Source organism: Syngnathoides biaculeatus, chromosome 6 (assembly GCF_019802595.1).
Source record: "Syngnathoides biaculeatus isolate LvHL_M chromosome 6, ASM1980259v1, whole genome shotgun sequence".
NCBI lineage: Eukaryota > Metazoa > Chordata > Actinopteri > Syngnathiformes > Syngnathidae > Syngnathoides > Syngnathoides biaculeatus.
This window is the reverse complement of record NC_084645.1, coordinates 23699654-23714611: the sequence shown is the minus strand read 5'-3', so window position 1 is coordinate 23714611 and position 14958 is coordinate 23699654. Positions and strand designations below refer to the sequence as shown.

The window sequence follows — 14958 nt, the reverse complement described above, 5'->3', positions numbered from 1 at the left end:
TGTGACAGATGTAGCAAAGCAGCCCCTAAACATAACGGAGCCTGACTGGAACAGAAATCATTTGGTTGCCTCAAAATATTAGGGCGCATGTCAGTTTCAAATGATTTCAGCGACTATTGTGGGTTTTCATCATTTAATGGAAGACTACCAACAATCTAGCTAACGTGTCGCACGGGAGAAGAGATGGATGGCACTCACCCCAGGTTCAGCAAATATGCTAGCGAAGGTATCGTAGGTGAAAACCCCCGTTTGAAGGAGGAGGCCGCCGTGATCAGAGCTGGGACCGCTCAAGACCAGGAGCTTGTGTCCTGCCGAGTCTGTGATCAGAGCTTGGATCTGGGAAATGTAAAGGTTGAGAGAAATGGACAGAGGAATGTACTCAAATGTACTGTATATCGGTATAAAATAAATACCCTGGCCAGATGGGGTTGGAGCCTACCTCTGCTATGACAGTCTCATTTGAAGGGTTGACAAGCACCACCGTCTCTAAGACATCACTTCGGTGGTGTAGAGTCCGTTGCCCTTGTACACAAACATTAAAAAGATGAGTGCCTCGAGGTTGGAGGACATATTTCTGTTCGCAGTAAATAGCTTAGTGGTTAGAGCATCGGTTTGGTAAACCGGAGGTCGTGAGTTCGTATCCCAATGAGAGGGCTTGATTCAGGAAGAGGATCCGGCATGAAAAACTGTGCCAAATAAATATGAGCGTTCATCTGAGATGTCAACGCTGCGGCGACCCCTAACGGGACAAGCCGAAAGAAACTATTTCCGTTCGCGGTAAGCTAGCAGACTTTCGCTGTTTTTAATTCTCTTTGTTTTACGAGCCGATTTCTAGAAAGTTGTGGCGTTGCGCCGGTTTTGATCGAGAAGTTTTTTCAGTACTGCTACACCGTGCAACCCAAATGGGGGTAATCCGCAAAGGCCCCATAGGAAGACTCGAGTTGAAATTCAAACCCAAAACCACAAAACCTGTTAAGTGCTCGTCCACAGTCCTGATCCAGGTCGAAAAGGAGTCAACGGGGTGGCTTTGCTGTCTCGATATTCTGGTTCAGCGGATGCTTGAAAATGCTAGTTTCCAAATAATTGATGGAGAAATTTTTAATTTAAGATTAAGATTAAGATTTGATTTAAGATTAAGAAGTGATTTAAGAACAAAACAAGACCTGAAAAGCTTGGTTCAAGACAATTTCTGACAAAAGGTTGCGTAATTCCACACTTGATTGGTGGGCAAGTACTTTAGAAACCCGACGATTCGTATATAAGCAATTAAAGTTTTTTTTTTTTCTTATAATCTCTTATTTTAGTCGTGCTGCTTTCCCTCTCTTATTCAGGGCGATCACTACATCGAGACGAGCAGCCCACTTGTGCTCCAGCGCGAGAACACAAGTTGAAAATAGGCCACGGGTTGTCTGCTGGGTATTGAAATCTGAGTTTGTCATGCACGATCTACTCCACATTTTCACCAACTCACGGAAAGACTTCGAACGCACACTATGAGGAAAAAAATGTACAGTACAAACAAAGAGGAATATTAAAGACAATTGCGGAACTGGTTGGGTCTCGCGGTGGTGTAAAGGTTCCAAATCCCCTTTTGTCTCAGCACAGATGGGATTCTATAATTAGAGAGGTCTAAAATTAGGACCGGGATCATCAGCTAATGGCGCAAATAACCTTATTATTATTATTTATGACTAACATTACTCTCTATCGTCAGCACAGTGCTTAAATGTCATTTATTATTATGCGTCTGACGTTCCGCAACTGATGGGTTTAATTCCCAATCAGGTCGATTTGCAACCCTGCTCCCGGATTCAGCAAAACGAGTCTGGAGCTAATTGTTGTTGTTTTTTGACGCATTTTCAACTTTATCGAATCCCCCCCCGGCCCCGAAAAAATTGACGCATTCCAAAGTGAACCAACCTGAAGTGCTTGGCGGATGCTGACACTAAAACCTTTGGAGAGGTGAACTCCCACTTGGTCCAGCTAAAAGGCCCACGGGAAGCAAGGTCGTTGGCGTAAAAGAAGTCTGTGCTTCTGCACATTTTTCCCCTTCTGCTGTCCTGCTTGATATAAATATCCACGTGAACTCCCTAAATGAGTGTGCTCTGTTTAAAAGAGAGTGCTCTAGATAAGAGCGCTCTACATGTGCAATTCTGTGGGGGGGGGGGGGGTATAAAGAATAGAATGTACTACTTCTGGATGAGGGAATGGGGGGGGGGGTGGAGTTGTTAAAATTCAGGTTTGGTCGGGACTTGCGGCGACTTAATGGAGTCGGGATGTTGCCCGCGTGCAAGGGCCACGACGCATAAAAACTGGTGTGATCTTTAAAACCTTCCAAGGCTCTGTTGTGTCGAAAGCAGATGTCGTCGTGGACCTAAGCGGGCGTTTTAACACTCCCACCTTTCCCGCCGAAGTCTCCCCGACATGCCGCCATCCATCTTGTTTCCTGCCTTTAATCAACTCGATCGAAGTCAGCTCATTAAGCTGATGAAGTTCATCAGCGCAATCATCTTGAGAACTACTGATCACCTGCTCACGACAAACGTGAAATGGGCTCCTTTTTTTTTGGGGGGGGTCTTGTAATATGAGCTATTCAATTAGCACCGGTCCCAGTTTTGCTTGAGTGGAGAAATAAAGTGATGTGAAGCCAGATGGAAAATTAAAACGAAAACCACGATCGTCAATGTGGGATATTCTTCGCTATCAAAAAAGTCCATCCGTGCTATTTCCATACCAAATATCCTCACGAGGGTTGCAGGTATGCTGGAGCTTGTCCCAACTGATTTTGGACAAGAGGCAGGTGACACGAGCGGGGAGATCGACAGACGGATCGGTGCAGCGTCTGCAGTGATGCGGATTTTGTATCGCATCAGTTGTGGTAAAGAGGGAGCTAAGTCGAACAGCGAAGCTCTCAATTTACCAGTCGATCTACGTTCATACCCTCACTTATGGGCACGAGCTGTGGGTCGGGACCGAAAGAACAAGATCCCGGATCCAGGTGGCCGAAATTAGTTTCCTCCGAAGGCTCTCCCTTAGAGAACGGGTGAGAAGCTCGGTCATCAGGGAGGGGCTCAGTGTCGAGCCGCTGGTCCTCCGCATTGAGAGGAGCCAGGTGAGGTGGCTGGGGCATCTGATTCGGACGCCTCCCCGGTGAGGTGTTCTGGGCAAGACCCCTCGGGATCCCTCCGGAAGAGCTGGAAGAAGTGGCTGGGGAAAGGGAAGTCTGGGTATCCCTGCTGAAGCTACTTCCCCCACGACCTGACCCGGAGAAGCGGTAGAAGATGGATGGATGGAGGCAGGTGACACCTTGGACTGGTCGCCCGCCAGTGTTTTTATCACCGTATCGCCAATTCCGTTGTACAGTTTGAATGATGACAATAACTGGCATTCATTCATATACAAACAACCACTTACACCGAAGAACCAACAAAGCAAACAAAACGTTAGCTAACACAAGCCTTGGTGGGTGAGCACACTCGCCATACAAACCAGTAGTTTAGCTTATTGTGTTTAGCCAGAGGTTTATGTACAGTACTGTAAGATAAAAGTACATCTGTGGTCAAAATGAGAGTTGGGTAAAAAAGCATTTGGGTACTTCAATCGCCACTTTAGCATCGTGGCTAATGGCTACAATGAGCTAATTTGAAAAAGATAGTAATTCGCAATTTAATAGAACCTTATTTTTATATGAAAGTCATTTGCGAGCAATGCGCTATAAAACTAGTACATAAACTGACATGTTTTGTGAGGTATGATGATTAAAAAAATGAAACATAGCCTTTTTTTTTTAACTACACTATCTATTAATGAGCTGGAACAGAGTGTGAAAAAGAAGCTAAACTCTTAGCTCCAGATGCTAATCCTGCTTCGGTGATTTGGCAGCGTTGAACGATTGAGCCGCTGTGCTATTAAAAGCCTCTTGGAACAAACAACAAGCTAAGTCTCTTGAAGAGAAAAAAACAAAACAAAACACACAAACAAACCGTTAAATTGAGACGAAGCCTTTTCCAAATTGACTTGGGGCGACAGAGGCTCGGTCAACGCCGGACTAGTGAATTGCGCATAGAAACGGTAATTCAGATTCACATCTATGCGCACTTTTGATTCTTCACTTAACATAAATTGCACGTTTTGGGAATGTGGGAGGAAGCCAGAGTACCTGAAGAAAGTCCACCCAAGCACAGATGAAGGCCTCAGCCCTGATTTAAACCCAAAACCACAGAACTTGCTAACCACTAGCCAACCGCGAAGACAATGATTGACGACGCCTACTTTGGCTTGAGACCAGACCTTTCCCACTCGGAAAAGAGAAAACCTCGTCTAGTTTAACTGCTTTTTCTTCGATTTTTCACATACTCAGACAGCCATTGCATCTTAAAGCGACAGCATTTCTTTTTTTAACATTCTCCATTAATGTCGAAAGCAAACGTAGGCGGCACGTCTTGCTCGTCTTTGCTCTACGTTGCCCAGACTCCGTTGCTGACTAAAGCGGCGGCGGTGGACGCTGTCGTTATAAAACACATTGACGGGCTGCGTAAGTACTGTAACATTTGTAATTATGAGTGTACGTCTTTATGTCTTTATGGGAGAGGCCCTGTAGCTCAGTGGTTAGAGCACTGGTTTGATAAACCAGGGGTTGTGGGTTCGTATCCCACTGGGGCCTCCACTCCCTGAGAAGGGTTGCATCAGGAAGGGCATCCGGTGTAAAAATTGTGCCAAACATATGTGCGTTCATCTGAGATGACACGCTGTGGCGACCCCGAAAGGGACAAGCCGAAAGAAACTTAGTGTACGTCTTTATGGGGGGCAGGTGTAGAGAAAGTTGCGTGTGCTGCCTAAAAGAAACCAGTGGCTTCTTCTTTTCATTTTTGACAGTACGTATGGGAATTGTGCCATTGGATGTAGCAACCAGTCACCCCTCACTCATTGAATCACATTGCAAAATGCCACAAACTGAAAAGCTGGATGTTGTACTTTCAATTTGCATTATTATTTTTTGCACACAATGCAGAATATCTGCGAAGAGATTGCATCAGTGGTGCACAATTGCGCACATTGGCTAGCGTCTTTTTTTGGCACGCCGTCCCGTGATCGACGCACTGAGCACCCCTGCCTTAAGAAATCCGTTCACAAGTTTGTAGTCTTCGTACATTTAAGTGTGTTTTAATGTTTAAAAAAATCGGGGGAGGGGGTACAGTTATTTCACGAAAATAAATGGATATTGTGCCGCGGGCTCGACGGAGGTCCGCTTTACTTCACTTTGTACGACGGTTTGGAAGGGTCCACTTGGGTGACGTGTCGCTGTTTGACTGTCAGAGTGAAGCCACGAGCCAAAAGAAACAAATCGCCCGGCCAGCGGAGGGGCTCGCAGAGGGGGCCGACCACCCTGAGCGAAGTGAAGGCCGCCATTGTCGGCGCGGCCGGCGGGAGGACGTTGGCCGAGCGGCGACTGTGACATCACTCCCCAAAGTCCTGAAGCAGGAGCTGATAGCGCGCACACCCGCGTTAGCCTGCCAAAACATCCCCAGCACCAGCGGCGTTAAATACCCACAATGCCTCTGGTGTCCGGGCGTTATCTGGAACGGCAAATGTGCACACCTCTCTCGAGTCAAAAGACGGCATTGTGTGGACCACAGTACAAACGGTCACTCGCTTTTTTTTTTAGGTTTCTTTCCTTCAGTTTTTCATTTCCTGATATTTTAATTTTTGAACGCGTTCCGTATAGTTTGTACTTTCTACTAATGACTAACGAGCAGCACAATGTACATCGAATTGAATGAGAAATTGTGACAAAAATGGTTGAATTCTAACTAAGTAGGAGTCACTGATGGTGTAGTGGTACACACGCCTGACTTTGGTTGCGAGCAACGTGGGATCGATTCCCGTTCAGGTTTGGTGTCGACATCTGACCGGCGACCAGTTCAGGGCGTAGTCCGCCTTTTGCCCGAAGCTGGCTGGGTTAGGCTCCAGCTCTCCCGTGACCCTTGTGAGGATAAGGCTGTTTGGATGCTTTAATAAAGTCATAATTATTACAGCATGCTATTTATGTCATTTAAAAAGGACACATTGAATAAAACGGCGGCTCAGCTGGTAAAGCGTTGGCCTCACAGTTCTGAGGTCCCGGGTTCAATACCGGACCCGCCTGTGTGGAGTTTGCACGTCCTCCCCCGTGCCTGCGTGGCTTTTGTCCGGGTGGGCACTCCAGTTTCGTCCCACACCTCCAAAACATGCAACATTAATTGGACACTCTAAAATTGCCCATAGGTGTGATTGTGAGTGCGGCTGTTTGTCTCCATGTGCCCCGCGATTGGCTGGCGACCGGTTCTGGGATAGGCTGCAGCACTCCTCGCGACGCTTGTGAGGATAAGCGGCTATGAAAATGGATGGATCATTAATACTCAATCCATGTTTCAGACAAAACATCGCACTTACCCTGCGCAATCACGACATGCAGTTAGCTAGCAGTGACCATACAACCAAAATAAAACTAAAAGAACACTAAACTGACTTTCCCACCCAGCCGAAAAAAAATTCCCATCCTGGACTCTTTTGGGTGGCACGGTGGATCAGCTGGTAAAACGTCTAAATTGCCCGTAGGTGTGATTGTGAGTGCGACTGTCTCGTTGTCATTGGCGACCAGTTGAGGGTGTACCCCGCCTCCTGCCTGTTGACAGCCGTGATAGGATCCAGCACTCCCCGCGACCCTCGTGAGGATAAGCGGCAAAGAAAATGGATGGATGAATAAAATGGCACCACAGTGGTACTCCAGCGCCATCTCAGGGTAACGAGGCACAACCGTCATACCATAATTCCATTCCCTTAAATGAATGGATGCATGGTTTCTTCTTCTATTGTAAAATGAAGACTTTCCGCGCCGTCGCCGGGGGAGTCGGGCAGAACCCTTTTCCCCTAACGGACGGACGACACTTCCGTCGGCCTCTCGTCCGTCACGACGACGGAACCGACGCTCGCTTGTACGAAAACCGACCTTCGCCGGCCGGCCGTCGAGGTTGGAAAAACACAGCGATAGAATGTCACTTCCTGACGTCTCGGGGACGACTTGAGGACCGACTGGAGAAAAAATTGGATCTCGGGTGGGGAGGGAGTGGGAACGGCTTAAAAAAAAAAAAAAGCCCAATCCATTCAGATGTGACAGGCTATTAAATTGTCTCCAAAACTGTTGGTCGGCCACTCTCTGAGGTGAGAGGCCCTCCGGGAATGAATCGCAGCTTCTTTTTTGAAAGAGGCGGTCGGCTTGCTAATAGCTGCCAAACCAAAAAAAAAAAAAAAAAAAAAAGATAAAGAGTCTGCAGAACCGTCAAATCGCACGCCCAGCGAAGGCCTCATTGGAAATGTCGAGATTTCAATTAGGACAGCAAATCGAGGGTGAAAAGAACCCATCGATTCATCCATTTTCAACTTCTTCATCAGGATCACGGAAGAGTTTGAGCCCGTCGCGGGTGAGTGCGGGCACGCCGGGCCGCCGACTGACTGGCGAAAAGTCCGTCAACCGTGACCGGCCCCCAGTCGCTTGACAGGTCCGCGGAACTTTCAATTTAACCAGCGGCGACTCAATCATTGCGGCTCGGACGCACACCTTTACTCGAGAGATAGCCGCGGCGTCTCGCTTTTATAGACGTTAGCGCTTGAGACGAGAGAACGGTCCGGACGCGGGCGCCCCGCAAAGGTGAAGCCCAACGACGGTCAATCGAGACGACGTGAAAACGGGACGACAATCGGACCGGATTAACCGTAATCCTTTTATTGGGAGAAGATCAGGTCTAATGGCGAAAGCTCAGGAGCAGCAGCACAACACAGTCCTCGTCGCTCTACTTGCGGGGGTCGGGTTACAAATGTTACCCGAAATATGACTTTCTTATAGGATCGCAAAAATGAACCCAAATGAAATCAGCAGTATCATTTTATGCCACGTTAGTGGTCACGCAGATTAACACAGCGCCATCTGATGCATGCGGTGGGTCACTGCGCCACTCGGCCGCAACGACAAGCTAAATGTAATGGACGCATACGCCACACAATGACGGCCAACGGACAAACTAAACTAACCAGCAACCAACCAATTACTGATTACAAACTGACAAAGTCACCAAAAATAACTTGGGACAAAAAGACTAAATTGCGAATGAACAACTTAACCGACTAACCTACCAATAATCATAACTAGTAAACCAAGAACCAACCAACTAAACAAAATAAGTGAATAACTAACCTAACAAGCAAAGATTAACAACTTTGCCAACCACACACTGACCACAAAGTACCGCAATTTCCAGCCTACAGAGCGCACCTGAGTATAAGTCTCACCCAGTAGGAAATACCATTTGGTACATACATAAGTCGCACCGGCGTAAAAGCTGCAAATGCCCACATTGAAACACGAGATATTTACCAAGATTGTACACAGAAGCAGTTTTTCAACTTTTAATACCTTAGCTTAGCTTAACATAGCAACAACACGCACAGTAAAAATACCTGAAACATGGCAATAACACAGCAGCAACACGCTAGCACAGCGCTAACGCTAGTGCAATGCTAACAGGGCCAGTTAAAAAACAAAAAAAAAAACATACCTAAATCACTGAGACTCGGCAGTAACACAGCAGCAACACGCTAACGCTACACTAGAGCGGTGCAAACAGGGCTGGATTTAAAAAAAAAAAAAAAAACATACTGGTAAAAATCACCGAGACATAGCAGTGACACAGCAACAACACGCTGGCACAGCGCTAATGCTAGTGCAGCACTAACAGGGCCGGTTAGAAAAAGAACTACCTGATTCACTGAGACGCGGCAGAAACACAGCAGCAACATGCTAACACGGCCAGATTACAAAAAACATACCGCTAAAAACTATTGAGACATGGCAGTAACACAGTAGCACGGGGCTAACGCTAGCGCAGCGCTAACAGCACCGGTTAAAAAAAAAAAAAACATACTGGTAAAAATCAATGAGCCACAGCAGCAACACGCTAGCACAGCCCTAACACTAGCGCAGCACTAACAGGGCTGGTTACAAAATAAAAACATACCGGTAAAAGTCACTTTCTCGGCACATATATTCCAACGGTCTCACTCTTACCTTTTCCGCTCGAGTGCCCCCATTGCGGCTGTTAGAAAAAAATGCACAAATTAGCCGCAGGGTTGAAAGCGTGTGAAAAAAGTCGCGGCTTATAGGACGGAAATTATGGTAGTTAATTTAGTCAGGACAAAAAATAAAAAAAACACTGTCCAAATTATCTTTGACAGATAACTAAAAAAAAAAAAAAAAAAAGACTCAAAACCAATCTCCGAAATTTAGCCACTAACAAAATGACTAAATAACGAATTACCAAACTCCGAGCTGAGCGAGTAACGAACTGACAAGGCAGCCAATCAGGGAGCAAGAAAATATGACCCCCAAACTAAGAAGCCCGCCAAAAACCAGCTGTGGACCCCAAAAGACTCGCCGCCAACTAAACTGAAGTGCAAAACCCGCAGCCATAAGTGACCCACGCAGATACAAAAAAATGCAGATTTCAGAAGGCGCCGGTGATGGTACGACTCTTTCTTTGATCGTTCAGATACTCTCAAATCGCTAAATGGAAAATATGTCGCGATCATTTCTGTTTCTGCCATTTCAAAAATGTCGACAACGTGCATCTCGTCCTCCTCTGATCGCTCCACGTGACCAGCGAGGCCATTTTTTCCCCTCATTCGGCCGACGCAGTTCTGGGCGAATCGCTCTTCGTATTTGTTTACGTAACCGATCCGGAGGGGGGGGGGCAATGTTCGCCGGCGAGCCGCGGTCCGGTTCCGGTGTGTCGGGCCCGTGGCGCCGTCAGCAAATCGGAGACGGGAAGCGGGGGCCTCCCACGGGAGCGGCTTTTGTCGGCGTAATCAACGTCCGGCAGAGACGTCAGCCGACGCCACGCTCAGCCGCGACAGGGGCCGGACGCACTTCGCTAGCTGTCCACGAAGCGTTAGCGCTTATGTCATCCCTCCATTTTTATTTTTATTTTTTCCCTTCATCATCATGATGCCCTCATCTTAATTGTATGCGTCGCACGGAGAATGCGGCTGAGCGGCTTCTGCGGCCCGAGTGAGAAAATCCCGCAGAAAACGAGGGAGGCTCGTCTCATTTATGGAAAGCAGGACTGCAGGGGCGGAGGGGGCAACTTGCTGCTGCGTTTGATATCAAACAAACATCTCACATCGCCCCCATTGTTGTCATCCACTCTGGAGACGTGCTAGCGCCTCATTTTGTGAGAAACGGTGAAACCCTTGAGACGGAACCGGATCTATTCCAGCGAGCCGACCTCCATTTAGTCAATACTCCCACCGCGCGGTCTCGCTGTCGAAAGAAGTCCGACATTGATGTCGGCTAGCGGAAGCTAACAACCGCAAACCCCGCCCTTCATCTTCTTCGATGCAACATCGCCGTGGAAACGGGAGTTGCGAACACAACCGTTCAAAACGGGTTCTATGGACACCGTCCATCCGTTCTCGACCGAGACGTAGTCTCTCCGGCGTGTCCTGGGTCGTCCCCGGGGGTCCCTTTACGGTGGGATATGCCCGGAACACCTCACCGCTTGAATGCCAAATCGTCTTTCCCAATTGAAACGAATGGAAATGCCGTCGATCTGTTCCAACCGGCCCTAAAATAAGCAACTGAAATTTCTGTAATTTGTGTTTTTAGGCAGAAAAATACTACTTTGCAATGTTACTTTATGAAAAAATGGAATAAGAACGTCAACTCTCAACCACAGTCTACACGTTGGATGAGAGAAACGAATCTCTGTTAAGTCTCCACTGACCAATGAATGAGCGGTACATATGACATCACTCGTGAAGGTTGAAAGGTAACATTAGTCTTACATTTTGTGTAGAGTACATTTTATTTTTAGTACACTTCAGTTCTATTCAATTTTAAAGTACCACAAAAATGTAATTTTTGGGAAGTCTCCATTTTTTTCCCTACTTTATATCAAAGTGGGCGACCCTTGTGAGGATAAGCGGCTAAGAAAATGAATGGATGGATATATCAAAGTGCAGCATTAATCATGAAATTGTGCATCATGTTATGGTGGTTTGCAAAAATATTAAATGTAAATTTTGGAAATAAAAGCGCTACCTGGCTTGAGGTAAAAAAAAACAAAAACATTTCGGCCTAAAAATAATATACATAATATGCTCAAAACTTTATTTTGGACTCGGTTAGGCAGGCTTGTGTGTATAGGATGCTTCTTTTCTGTTATCACAATGTCAAAGTAGCATTAAAAAAAAAAAAAAGTGTTCCCGAATTAAATTTCAGCATGACGTCTTATCTAAGGCGTGCAGGTAGCGGCTCAGCGGTGGCCGCGCTCCCGCCCTCCTTTACTCCGTCCTTCCTTTCCTCCGCCTGCGGCTGACGCTGGCTGCCACCGAAAAAAAGGAAACTTTGCTACTCGGCTAAAAAGCGGCTGCTGGGCTGCAAACACAATTCATAAAACACATCATGAAAACTTCCATCGCAATCCTTGGAACACGTTTCAGCAAGGAAGCCTTACCTAGACGTTCATTTATTTATTGTAGATTATTTCTTTGTTATTTTTATATATTTATTTATTATATATGTATATTTTTTTGTATATCTTTTTCATATATTTATTGTATTTTTTTTTTCATTTTTATATATTTTTCATATATTTATTTGTTGTATTTTATTTTTGGGGCTGTCTCGGCTGTCCACCTCTGATGCATTTGTATGAGAGTGAAGAACATTTGAAGATTCAATCAAATTATTATTTTTTTATTTTTATATTTCAACTTATCTTTATAATAGATTAAAAATATCTGAAAAATTCAGTAAAATTAAAATTTTGTGTATTTTTACATTTTAGATTTGCTGTTTTTTTTTTCCAAACAATTTCAATAGGGATATTTAAAAAATTCAGACATGCGTACGTACAAATGCTAAGACAGTTTTTTTTTATGTATAGTATGAACTTTTTTTTAATATTTTGAAAAATTACTTCATTTAAATTATTCCACTATTTAAGGCAGAGGTCCCCAACCACCGGTCTGTGCACTAATATTGGTCCGTCAAACATTTGATACCGGTCCAAAAACAAAAATACTTTATAGTACATATTTCATGGTATGGTTTTTTTTTTTTGCACTTATGGATTTTATTTTGAAAAACTATTACCGCACTTGACTCCTCTGCATCATTTCACACATTAGCTAACCACAATTGTTGTCGTAAGCTAACCACACGCTAGCCGTTGAGAAAAAAATGAGTCAAAAACAAAACTCACTGGAGAAATTTTTGGGGGGAGGTAACGAGCAAATCAGGCCACAGAAGCGTTGCAGATTGCTAGCAAAACAAAGCTTCATTTAACAGAAAATATTAAGATTCATACCTAAGTTACGGTTTCATCGCGACAGGCGATACACAAGAGCCAAAACCGCGATGTTATTTGCGATGAAGTAAACGGTTTTAAGTGCCAAATATAAAGTGGAATAGTTGCATTCAGATCAAATCGTGACTTATTTTTGTTTTTAATTGAAACTGCTGTGCCTCCAACCATTCCGCAGAAACATTATCACCCGTAAAACCGGTCCCAGGTGCGCCCCCGATTTGAAGTATTCGTTGCCTCCTGAAAGAAATTGCGTCGCGCTTCGGACGTTCTTGAATCTGCAAAGCGGTTTCGTCACGACTTGGCGAGTCCTCCCCTCCAAGGCGTCCGCGCGGACATTTAGCCACGGAAACAAAAGACGGCTAACGCGGCGGCTTAACGAAGGGCGCTAATGAGTCGGTCCTGGAAGAGTCGTGAGGGCGTGCGGGACTTTCATGACGCTCGGTGCTTAAGCTACTTAAACATACCAGACGGGACGGGGAGTGTGTGTGTGCTAGTGTGCGTTTTTCCGCGAAGATGATCTCAATCAATGGACCTCGTCGAAATGAGCCGTCTGCTCTGTCATGTGATCCCGCCGCCGTACGATGAGCCAGCAGCTAATCTTCCGGGCAGGACGCCTCGGCGTCTCCAGAACCGGCCGCCAAGTATTAGGACGCAGGGCTAATCCACCCGGGGGAGGTTCGAATCCAAAAACAAAACAGAAATCATGTAAAACAGCCACCACTTTCCTGGAAAGACAGTGGGAAATATGTTTTCAGTATCTCTGTGGGAGTTTTTGTTGAACTTGAAGAAAATGAAGGGACCTCAAACGCTTCCCTGAGGAACTCCAGTCAGCAGTGTGACTGATTTTTACTTGGGCTGGCTGTAAAATCCTGTATGTGATAAATGCTAGACTTTGATGATGAAACCATTTGAACATGTGCTCATTCCTCCTGAAAAATGAAAATATGCAGAGTTGTTCCTTGCAATTTTGGATTATAATAGATACTAATCAAAATTAAATAAATAATACTGAATATAACAAACAAACGAGTACAAACCAATACATTTCCATTAAAATAGACTAAAATAGATAAACTCGAAATAATAATCACAATTATTATTCTTATTTTAACATTATAAGAAAATATATTATATATGTACATTGTTTGTATTATATATATATATGGATTTTTTTTTTTTGTGTGTGTGTTTATTTGTGGTCAGAGATCAGTGGCATTGTTGCTATTACTTTGTCTTGCTATGTTGAGTGAAAACGATCAGATCTGAAAATAATGCCCTGAGGAACGCCACATAAAATTGAGTCTGCTCGCTATTTGGACTGGGCGTTAGTGTCACATGACCATTCCATCCTTCCCGGGGTCGCGGATGTGAATCAACCGAGCTCAGCTGACTTTGGACGAGAGTACACCCTGAACCGGTCGCCAGCCAATCGCAGGGCGCACACCGTCAAATAATAACCAGTCGCACTCACAATGTCACCTGCGTCCAATTTAGAATTTTCAAACCACCTCCTGTGCAAGTTTTTTGGGATGTGGGAGGAAACCGGACCACCCGGAGAAAACTCGAGCAGGTACATGGCCAACACTGTAGGTAAACCTTAATTTACGTACTCGGTTCTCGACCGCAATCCGTTCCAGAAAACGGTTCGAAAAGTGAATTGTTCGAAAACCAAATCGATGTTTCCCATTACAATGAATGGAAAGAGAAATAATGTGTTCCAAGCCTAAAAAAAGTTGGCTTTTTAAAGCATTTTTTAGCTTTTCCTGATTACGAACCGCATCATAGAAATACATGTATAGTTTAAATACTTTATATAAAAAAATTATTTAATAAACTTTTTTTTTTTTTTTCCTTAAAATGTATGCTTAAGTAGCAGAGTACGCTAGGCTGGGAGTGCACTCCCGTATCTGTGGCGACTTGGACCCCAGCCTCATATGCTGCTTTTTTTTTTTTTTTCATTATTATCAAAAATGCAGAATAACTTTAAACACACAACTTGCCTTCTTTGGAGCTATGATTGGGGGTTAATACTCCATAAGAAGAAAAACAACAGTTGCTACCGGGACACGTCTGTGCATCGAGGCTGCGTTATACAGAATAGCAAAAGTCCGCTGTCATTTTCGGGTTTTTGTTTTTTTTTTCAGGGGGGAGGGGGGTTGGAATTGACAATAACAAAACGCGTCGAAGAGGGGTCAGCCGGTCTGCCCGTGCGCAATATGTTATTTTCGGGGGGGTTTTCGGCGGCGTGGGAATTCACAACAAAGCGCGTCGCGGGTCAGCTGGTCTGGCGGCGCGCAATGTGTTATTTCCGGGTTTTGTCGGGGGCGTTCGAGTCCCGATTTTCCTTCGAAAATAGAAGCAAAAAAAAAAAAAAAAAATCTTGAAATTTTCATCCGAAAACCGATTTGTTCGAAAACCGAGGCTTTGCTGTATATTAAAACACCCCCTCACCCACCCATCCCACCACCACATACACATTTTGCTGAATCACTGTCGAACTTATTGTAGCAAAAAAATAAAAATAAAAAAAAAAAAAAGAATTTTAATGATTGACGAA

General features: G+C 45.0%; 1 protein-coding gene across 1 annotated transcript in view; it reads right to left on the bottom strand.

The window, feature by feature from the left end:
* The window catches only part of LOC133502320 (microtubule-associated protein 1A-like), a 44794-nt gene that overhangs the window by 15592 nt on the left and 14244 nt on the right, over nt 1-14958 (bottom strand). Inside the window, 2 exon segments of the mRNA XM_061822985.1 lie at nt 199-336; nt 440-522. The gene's annotated coding sequence lies outside the window, so the exon portion shown is untranslated.